The sequence below is a fragment of the Sceloporus undulatus genome, chromosome 1 (assembly GCF_019175285.1).
Source record: "Sceloporus undulatus isolate JIND9_A2432 ecotype Alabama chromosome 1, SceUnd_v1.1, whole genome shotgun sequence".
NCBI classification, from domain to species: Eukaryota; Metazoa; Chordata; class Lepidosauria; order Squamata; family Phrynosomatidae; genus Sceloporus; species Sceloporus undulatus.
Window position 1 is genome coordinate 215,515,261 of NC_056522.1, and position 8,711 is coordinate 215,523,971.

The 8,711-nt window shown below is 42.5% G+C and overlaps 1 protein-coding gene across 4 annotated transcripts in view; it reads right to left on the minus strand.

Moving 5' to 3' along the window:
• The window catches only part of TANK (TRAF family member associated NFKB activator), a 48,328-nt gene extending 39,862 nt beyond the window's left edge, over positions 1 to 8,466 (minus strand). For 3 of the 4 annotated variants that reach the window (XR_006105079.1, XM_042479938.1, XM_042479904.1), the window contains exon 1: positions 8,314 to 8,466. The gene's annotated coding sequence lies outside the window, so the exon portion shown is untranslated. Of the gene's footprint in view, positions 1 to 4,185; positions 4,319 to 8,313 lie in introns of all 4 variants that reach the window. The other variant, XM_042479914.1, reaches the window with a different exon arrangement.
• Positions 8,467 to 8,711: the final 245 nt, after the last annotated feature.

Genomic DNA, 8,711 nt, shown 5'->3' on the forward strand with positions numbered 1-8,711 from the left:
TCGTGCCTCTGTTTTCTCCCATTCAGCTGCCCATGGTTTCCAAAGTGAAATGCCAGAATTTGACTTGGTGATGTTTAACATTGCAACTCTGTTCATATATAGTCAGGAAGGATCAGAAGGAGTTGCTGATTTTATCTATGCAGCCATTTCTATCAGGGTGATATCATTTTTAAACACTTTATTGCTCACTCACCAAAGAATGAGCATTTGTTAGAGTTCAATAAATGTCTCAAAATGGCAACCACACAGTGCTAAAGAAACACAAATCTTGCTTCTGTATTTGTGGTTTTGTTCCAGAATTTCCTACTTACAACATGGAAATGAGAGTATCGTGAGGTGTATAGATAGGTGATTCCTTTCAAGCTGTAAGTGTCAAGGCAGAGGTCCCTCATCTGTCAACTGAACTCACCTCAGTAGAGCCATTTCCATGCCAATGCTAATTATATATGCAATAAAAATAACTGTGTACAGCATAAATTTTAGGATTTTTAAAATAAGACCCATTGCAGAAGATGCAATGAATAATGCCCTGTTTTGTCACAGTCACTATTCATTTCAATGGGGCTTTAGAAGAACAAATGCCAGGGAACTGTGTCCATTACTGTTTTTCAGATCTGCAAGGCCACTGGTTAGCGTTGCAAAGCAGTAAAATGAATTCCACATTAAAATTTCTAAACTCACAGGTGCTCTTCTTTAATGAGTAGCAGCTAATAGATTTTTAAAAAATAATTGTCCTGGAATCCAGTGATGGTTGAGTTTTTTGTGTGTTTTGCTTTTACTTCAAGAAGTGAATAGCCTATTATCTGAGTCACTTCCAGCTCTGTAAAAACATGGTTCTAAATTGGTATGACTTGATCAGTGTGCTGGGTTCTCTGCATACTTGCATAATAAACTTTGGAGCTACTTTTATCCTTTTCCTGCAATTACCCAGAAGATGCCTATGCACTGCTTAACAAATGGTTGCAAGTTATGACTTGCAGGAATAAAAAGAAAAAGGCATAATGATTGGCTGTAGTGAAATCCGGAACTAGGGCTGCCAAAGTGAAAATTGAAGATGACTCCTATACCTTTAAGAGGAGTAGATTTTAGTAGGAGTTGCTTGTTATGCAACCAGGTAATAAACAACACCTGCTTCAATTCCTTCTTGTACACAACTATTAAAAGTACTGAAGTCCTCTCCAGTTTTTACTGTGGCAACCCTACTTCCAGTCCCTAGTTACAAGAGTAAAAGGAGGGCAGACTCACGGTGTAGAGATGTGAGGGCCTGGAGAAAAATTAGGAATAAAACCATTTTTGTCTGTGTTTTTCCTGAATCATGCTAAAATAAAATATTCCATCATTGATTTTCTTCCTTTTTTCAATTGTTCTTGTTTTTTTCCAGGTTTTCGTCCCATTTTTCCTGTTTCCCCCCAGGAGTACTATAGATTCCTTAGTATGATTCAGGAAAAACACGGACAAAAATGATTTTTTCCTTTAATTTTTCTGTGGGCCTTCACATCTCTGTGTGTGTCAGCAACTTCTGGTTTGTAAAAAACAAACAAAAAACTTTTAACCTCCCCCCCCCCAGTATATTTTCTATAGTCATAGTCAGCACATGATTAACCTTAATGACCTTCCCACTGAACACACTTTAGAGACAGGCTGTGTTGCAAGAGATTTAAATTTCTTGCAACACATTGAAATGCAAACAGACGTGGGGTTACATTCTTAAAGCATCAACCGGATGCAAACCCTTTACAAGCATTTCTGAGGAATAGCCAAAATGACCTTGGTTCATGCTATCTTTCCTCTGCAGTTTTCCATATTTTACCTGGCACTGAATTTTCATTTCTTAAAGAAAGAAGGTAAAGTTGTTCTCAACAGAAAACGTGACTGCTCAAAGTCTCCCTGTTCTGGGCCTCTCAAAGGAACAGACGATTCATGCTTGATAAAGCCTCTCTCCCTTAGTGCATCTAACTGTTTCTGTAGCAATTCTTTACTTCAGCTGATAGCAATAGATAATTATTTATGAAGTACCAATCACCACCAAAACATGACAACTGTACCAAAGATATAAAAAGAGAGGCCACTGAGCTGGTGATTTAATTTAATTCCAGAAGGAGCTCGCTAAGATGGAAGCTTAACAGATATGGGGTGGAGGAAAGGTAGAATTAGTTCAAGCAACCAACAGAAAAGACAGGAGAGAGGAGGTGGAAAATGTATCTATGTGCGAAGGAAGGAAGGAAGGAGAAGTTGCTGTTTGAATTATCATCCGACAAAATAAGAAATACAGTCCGAGTATTCCTTGTCCAGAATTCTGAAATCCAAAATATTCCAAAACCCAAAACTTTTTTTCATGGGTGGCTGAGATAGTGACAGCTCTGCTTTCTGACAGTTCAAAGTACACAAAGGGCCCATACAGACAGGCCAAAATAAAGCTGCTTCAAATCATTTTGGAGGTATGCTGTTTAAATGACACATGCATCTTAAGAGGACAGAAGTTGCGCCAAAGCTGCGCTCCAGGCCTTAGAACTGGAGCATGGCTTTGGTGCGGCTTCTGGACTCTTAGGATGCATGCATCATTTAAACATCATACCTCCAAAGTGACCCGAAGAAGCTTTATTTTGGCCTGTCTGTTCAGGGCCTTAGTTTCATACTCAAAATAATTTAATAGTACGTATTGTATAAAATTTGATAGTTCTAATGAGAAATCTGTACTTGGGACAAGAGGCACTATTAGAATAGACTAAAGGGAAACAGAATGGTTCCCAATTGGCAAGGGAGTCAGGCAAGGCTGCATCTTATCACCCTACTTATTCAACTTCTATGCAGAAAATAGCATACAAAAAGCAGGTTGAAACTCAGAAGATGGAGGAGTGACTATAAGGGGAAGATGGGAGCTGCAGTTCAACAACATCTGGGGCCCACAGATAGCCCAACCCTGGTTCGAAGATGAGAGCAGGGATGGGTGACCTTTTCAGTGGTGAAATTTGCATTACTTTAGGAGAAAGTGGTTAGGGCTCTAGGCTAGCAGCCAGACATAAGTGGCTGACAACATTGCTTTCTCTCTCTTCAGGTTTCTTTCCCCTTCATTACACCTGCGCAGAACCAAATTTAGTCTCTCTCTCATATACAACTGCCTGCCCTTGTCCTGTTTCATTCATCCACTGCTTATTCCAAGGATTCCCAACCTGGGTTGCCCACACCCTCAGGGTGTGCAAGATGGAATTTCAGGGGGTGTGACAAAGATGTGAACCTAGATTTGGTTTTCTTTTGTCAGTCAATATAAAATCTAGGAATTGCCTAACCCACAGGCAGATCTGCAGGATCGCAGTTAGTAAACAAGTTCCATGTTTTGACAAAAGCATGAATGAGAAGCAGGAGCAAAGAAGTAATTGAATTTTATGTCCACAATTGGGATTGATTTTACTATTTACATTTTTTCTGAATAAATTAGAATCTAATTGCTCAATTTAGAGTTGTGTTTTATGCAAATTCAGTTTGTTCACATTATTATATGTGGTCCAATACAACTGAAATTAAATTTCTTCATCTTCAAATGTGATATTTACTTTAGTAGGGGGTGAAAACATTAATCAGGGGTGTGGGGCACAGAAAAGGTTGAGAACTATCATAATTTTCTTCCATTCAGTCTCTCTCACACCTTTGTTGTTGTTGTTGTTGTTGTTAACCGCCCTCAAGTCAATGGTGACCCTGTGGATAAGACATCTCCAAGACTCCCTGTCCTCCTGTGCTCTGTTTAGTTCCTACAAACCTATACCTGTGACCTAACAGAGTCCATCCATCTAGCATTTTCGGTGGTATTATGTTATCTGCATATTTTAGATTGTTGATACTCCTTCCTCCTATTTTCCCTCCTCCTTCTTCTGTGTCCAAGCCTGCTTTTCTTACAATGTGTTCTGCATATACATTGAATAGGTAGGGTGATAAGATGCAACCTTCCCTGACCTCTTTTCCAATTGGGAACCATTCTGTTTCTCCATATTGTGTTCTGATAGTAGCCTCTTGTCTTGAGTACAGATTCCTCATCAGGACTATCAGATATGTTGGCACACCCATGTCTTTAAGGGCCTACATCCATTCAAAAACAGCTTCCTTCATCCCCAGCAATACAGGGATGCTGATGTGTACATGTACGTGTCAATGATAAGACTTTTCCCTACTCTGCCATTCAGTAGTCCTTACCAATCTGCCACTTCCCTGTACTGATTAGTTTCCCATTGTCCATTTGAAAGCTGAATAGTTGGGTTGAGATGAAGAAGTCAGTGGTTCTCCCTTTCGATGACCAGCTGTCCTAACAGCAAAGAAGGACCAGGCACTGCAAAATGGAGGACATTAAAGGAAAATGGAGATCATTCCCAAATAAAAGCTAAAAACACGCATATAAATGTGAATACATGCTTCTTAGTCATGCTCTATGTGGGGCACATTTTGGGATTCCTCCAGGGCAAAAGTTGAACAGTAGGACATGCCCGGGAGAAGGAGGACACTTGGTCACCCTGGGTTGCATGCAGAGCAGCCAAGGCCAAAGGACTGCCATCACTGGGTCACAGTCTTGGGCTGATACCAGGGAAAGTTGGTTTCAAACCACCCATTTAGTTATAAAAGTTATCTTGGTCCAGTCACTTTTTCTCTCAGCTCAGTTCACCCCATGAGGATGAAATGGGAGAATAATGTGCACTTCCCTTAAGAAGTAGTATGACAAAAGTGTAATTGATAAGTAAGGTATACTATGGCTGCACCTGCACTGGAGAAATAATCCAATTTGACATCACTTTAACTGCTGTGGCTTAATACAATGGAATTCTGGGAATTGTAGTTTGCTTTGGCACCACAGCACTCTGACAGAGAAGGCTAAATGTCTCCCAAAACTACAACACACAAAATTCCATAGCACTGAACCATGGCTGTTAAAATGGTGTCAACCTGGATTATTTCTGCAGTGCAGATGCAGCCTCTGGGTCTAGAATTCCATGTCAAAAAAGGCTAGGCTAGCCCTCTCTCTGTTGTTCTTCTACTGGTAGTCAAACATCTTTTTGTGCAGTCAGGCCTTTGGCATCTAAGCTGGATTTTTGCTGAGATGGGGGTCGGTGATTGTTTTGCCATTCTTGCGTGTTGTGTTCCTTTAAATTGTTTCCGACTTATGGTGACCCTAAGGCAAATCTGTCATACTTTTTTTGGCAAGATTTCTTCAGAGGAGGTTTGCCATTGCCTTCTTTTGAGGAGGCTGAGAGAGTGTGACTTGCCTGATGTCACCAGTGGATTTCATGGATGAGGAGGAAACTGAACCCTGGTCTCCAATACTCAAAGCACTATGCCACAGTCTCCTTCCTTTTATTGATGCAGTTTAATCTTTTAAAATATATATATTTTACTGTACCATCATTATACATCTTTAGTATCATTTGCTGACAGTTGGCAAGGTATATATTTACCTTTACAAAAATACATTATTCCAGTGTTTAGTATATCCAACATTTCTCCCTTTTCAGACTGTCAAGTTAGACAACTATTAAGCACACAAGTATTGTCCTTTCATGTTTATATTTTCTTTGTGATAGGTTGGGGTTATTTTTTACAGTTTCATCTATGACAATCTTACATTAAAAAACTTTTCTAGTTTCTAGAAAAACTATTATTATTACTATGAGAGACTGTCAAAATTATAACTCTTTTCAGTGGTTGCTCCTAGACTATGGAATTACTATTATATTCTATTCAAGCAGGCAAGCAACAGTCTGATGCAGGTAAGCATTTTAAATGGCTATGCTAATATTTTAAATATTTTAATTTGATGCACTGAGGTAATTTAAAATATTTTATTTCAGCTTGTGTTTTGATATTATGAACAGTTCAATTGTATTTTAATATTTATAATTGACTGTGTTTTTCTTGGTATCTGGTTTTTCCTTCTGTTGAAGACTGCCTCAGATCCTAGCTCTGGGACAAAAGAACTATACCAATGAGATCCATGAATTTCTTTTGGTCATTATTTAACTCTGTTGCTGTGTATTGCGGAAATCCATGGTGCATCTACACCAGTTGTTTCCAAACTTCTTGCAGCCGGGTTCCAGTTCCATCGTGCCTCTGCTAAAAGATTTATACTCACAGGTGTCTAAAGCTCCACCTGCACTGTAGAAATAATGCAGTTTAACTGTCATGGCTGAATGCTATGGAATCCTGGAATCTGAAGTTTTGTCAGATAGCCTTCTCTGAGAGCTCTGGTGCCACAACAAATTATAGTTTCCAGGATTCCACAGAATGGAGCCATGATAGTTAAAGTGGTGTCAAACTAGATTACAGTGCACCTGCGTTATACGCGGGTGCGCTATATGTGACTTGAGCATATGTGCTCAAGCTATGCGGGAACGCGCAGGGTGGCGCGTCTCATTCAAATGAATGGGGTGCACGTGCACACCGCCGCACACACGAGCCCCATTAACTTGAATGGTGCTTGAGCATAGGTGGAATTTGCCTTATGTGGGGGGGGGTCTGGAATGGATCCCCCACGTAAGGCGAGGTTCCACTGTACTTCTACACATGCAGCCCAAGAAAGCTAACAAGAAGCCCACCTGCCTTGGGTCCCTTTTCTCCCTTAGAGCCATACACTGACTCCTCCCTGTCCTTTTTTCTTACCTTCCTCTAAGAGGTCAGAGAGCCAGCGTGGCGCAGTGGTCTGAGTGTTGGACAATGATTCTGGAGACTAGGGTTCAAATCCTGGCTCAGCCATGAAATCCACTGGGTGACCTTGTGCAAATCACATACTCTCAGCCTCAGAAGATGGCTATAGCAAACCCCCTCTGATGAAACCTGCCAAGAAAACCCTATGATAGGGTTGCCAAAAGTTGGAAACAACTTGAAGGCACACACCACCAACAGGCCAACCCAGAATCCACCCATCCTTTTGCCTTGTTTCCAGCTGTAATTTGTTAGAGACAAACTGGCCCCTGAGGCCCCATCCCTCTCTGTGCCTTGCCTCCTCCTGAAGCATTTCCACCCTTTGAAGGAAAGGCATGAGTGACAAATTACAGAGAAGAGAAAGAGGTCTCCATGTTGCTGTTTCTTCTGGTAGCTTTTTTTTTTTTTTTTGGATCATCAGGAAAAGACTGCAAAGTCAGAGAGCCAAAGGGATTGCATGAAGAAGAGGGTAGAGGGGAGGTTGGGGGACATTGGGGTGGGGAATGGGAAGAAAAGAAGGGAAACAATCAGCAATTATGTGTAGGATTATGTTCAGTTAGTAGGAAGGCCGTGGCATAGGGTGCATCTACACTGTAGAAATAATAAAGTTTGACACCACTTTAACCTGCTCTGGCCCCATCCTATAGAATCCTAGGATTTGCAGATCTGTGACCCTTTGGCAGGGAAGGCTAAACACCCCCCTTGTGAAACTACAGACCCCAGGATTTACATACGCGGTACTATTAATAATAATGACTCCCGCACACCCGTGCCGGGGGGGGGGGCGTGCATCTACACTGTATAAATTGCCCCTTCTTACAAAATCCTGGGATCTGTAGTTTTGTGACCCTTTGGTAAGGAAGGCTAAAGACCCCCTTGTGAAATACATACCCCAGGATTTATATAGCCTAGAGCTGCAGCACTTGAAGTGGTGTCAAACTGAATTATCTCTGTACGCATATACTGTATTAACAACAACAACAACAACAACAACAACAACAACAACAACCAGTGCCAGTGGGGAGGTGCATTGACACTGTTGAAATAATGCAGTTTAGCACCACTTTTAAACTGCCATGGCCCCATCCTACAGAGTCCTGGGATCTGGCAGCTTTGGAAACAATGTAGCGTGACACCACTTTTTAAGTGTCATGGTCCCACCCTAAAGCTTGTACTTTTGGGCCCTCTCTTTGCCCCCCCCCCCCTTGTGAAACTAACAAATCCTACGGTCTAAACAGGCTGAAGCTGCAGCACTTAAAAGTGGTGTCAGACTGCTTTCTTTCTACAATGTGGGTGGACCCTTCCCAGCCTCCCAAAGCCCAGAGATGGTGGAGGTGGTGGTCCTCCTTCTCCAGGACCATGTCCTCCATTTCAGCCTCCTCCTCCTCCTCCTGTCCAGGAGGAATCCCCCCAAAGCGCCCTCCATTTTGAGCATGGCTGAGAAGCATGGATGTATCTGTTTTCTAGGAGTGGTGTTCCCAGCTTGTTTACTGGGTCCTTTTCCTGGAAGGCCCTCCATGAGGACTCTGGGGGACCTCCCTCTGGCCACTCTGCTGCCCAAAGTTGGAGAAAGTTGGTGGCAGAAGGAAGGAAGGAAGGAAGGAAGGAAGGAAGGAAGGAAGGGGTGCCACTTACTGACCACCCTGGAGCCCAGCACTCTTGGGGTTCCTTGGCTCCAGCCCCAGCTCCAGCAGCCGCCAAGGAGAAGCTAAACGTCGGCCATGAAGCACCACCCAGGAACCAGGAGTCACTTCCTGCAGAGGCTCCGGACTGCCCTGACTCTGAGCTCCCTCCTCTCTCTCAGCCCCACTTCCGACCCACTCTCCCTGCTGCTGCCCCACCAGCCAAGAGAAAAGGGAAAGGCAGGAGAAGCTGGGGGCCTCAGCTTTCCCAAGCGTCAGGCTGCTTCCTCAGAGGCATCTCTAGCAAAGGAGCTCAGGCTAAAAGCTTCCTTCAAGCAGTTTAGTCTCCAAGAACTTCTAGATTCCTTGGCAGATTTGCCAAGTATCTGTATAGTATCATTGCATGTGTAT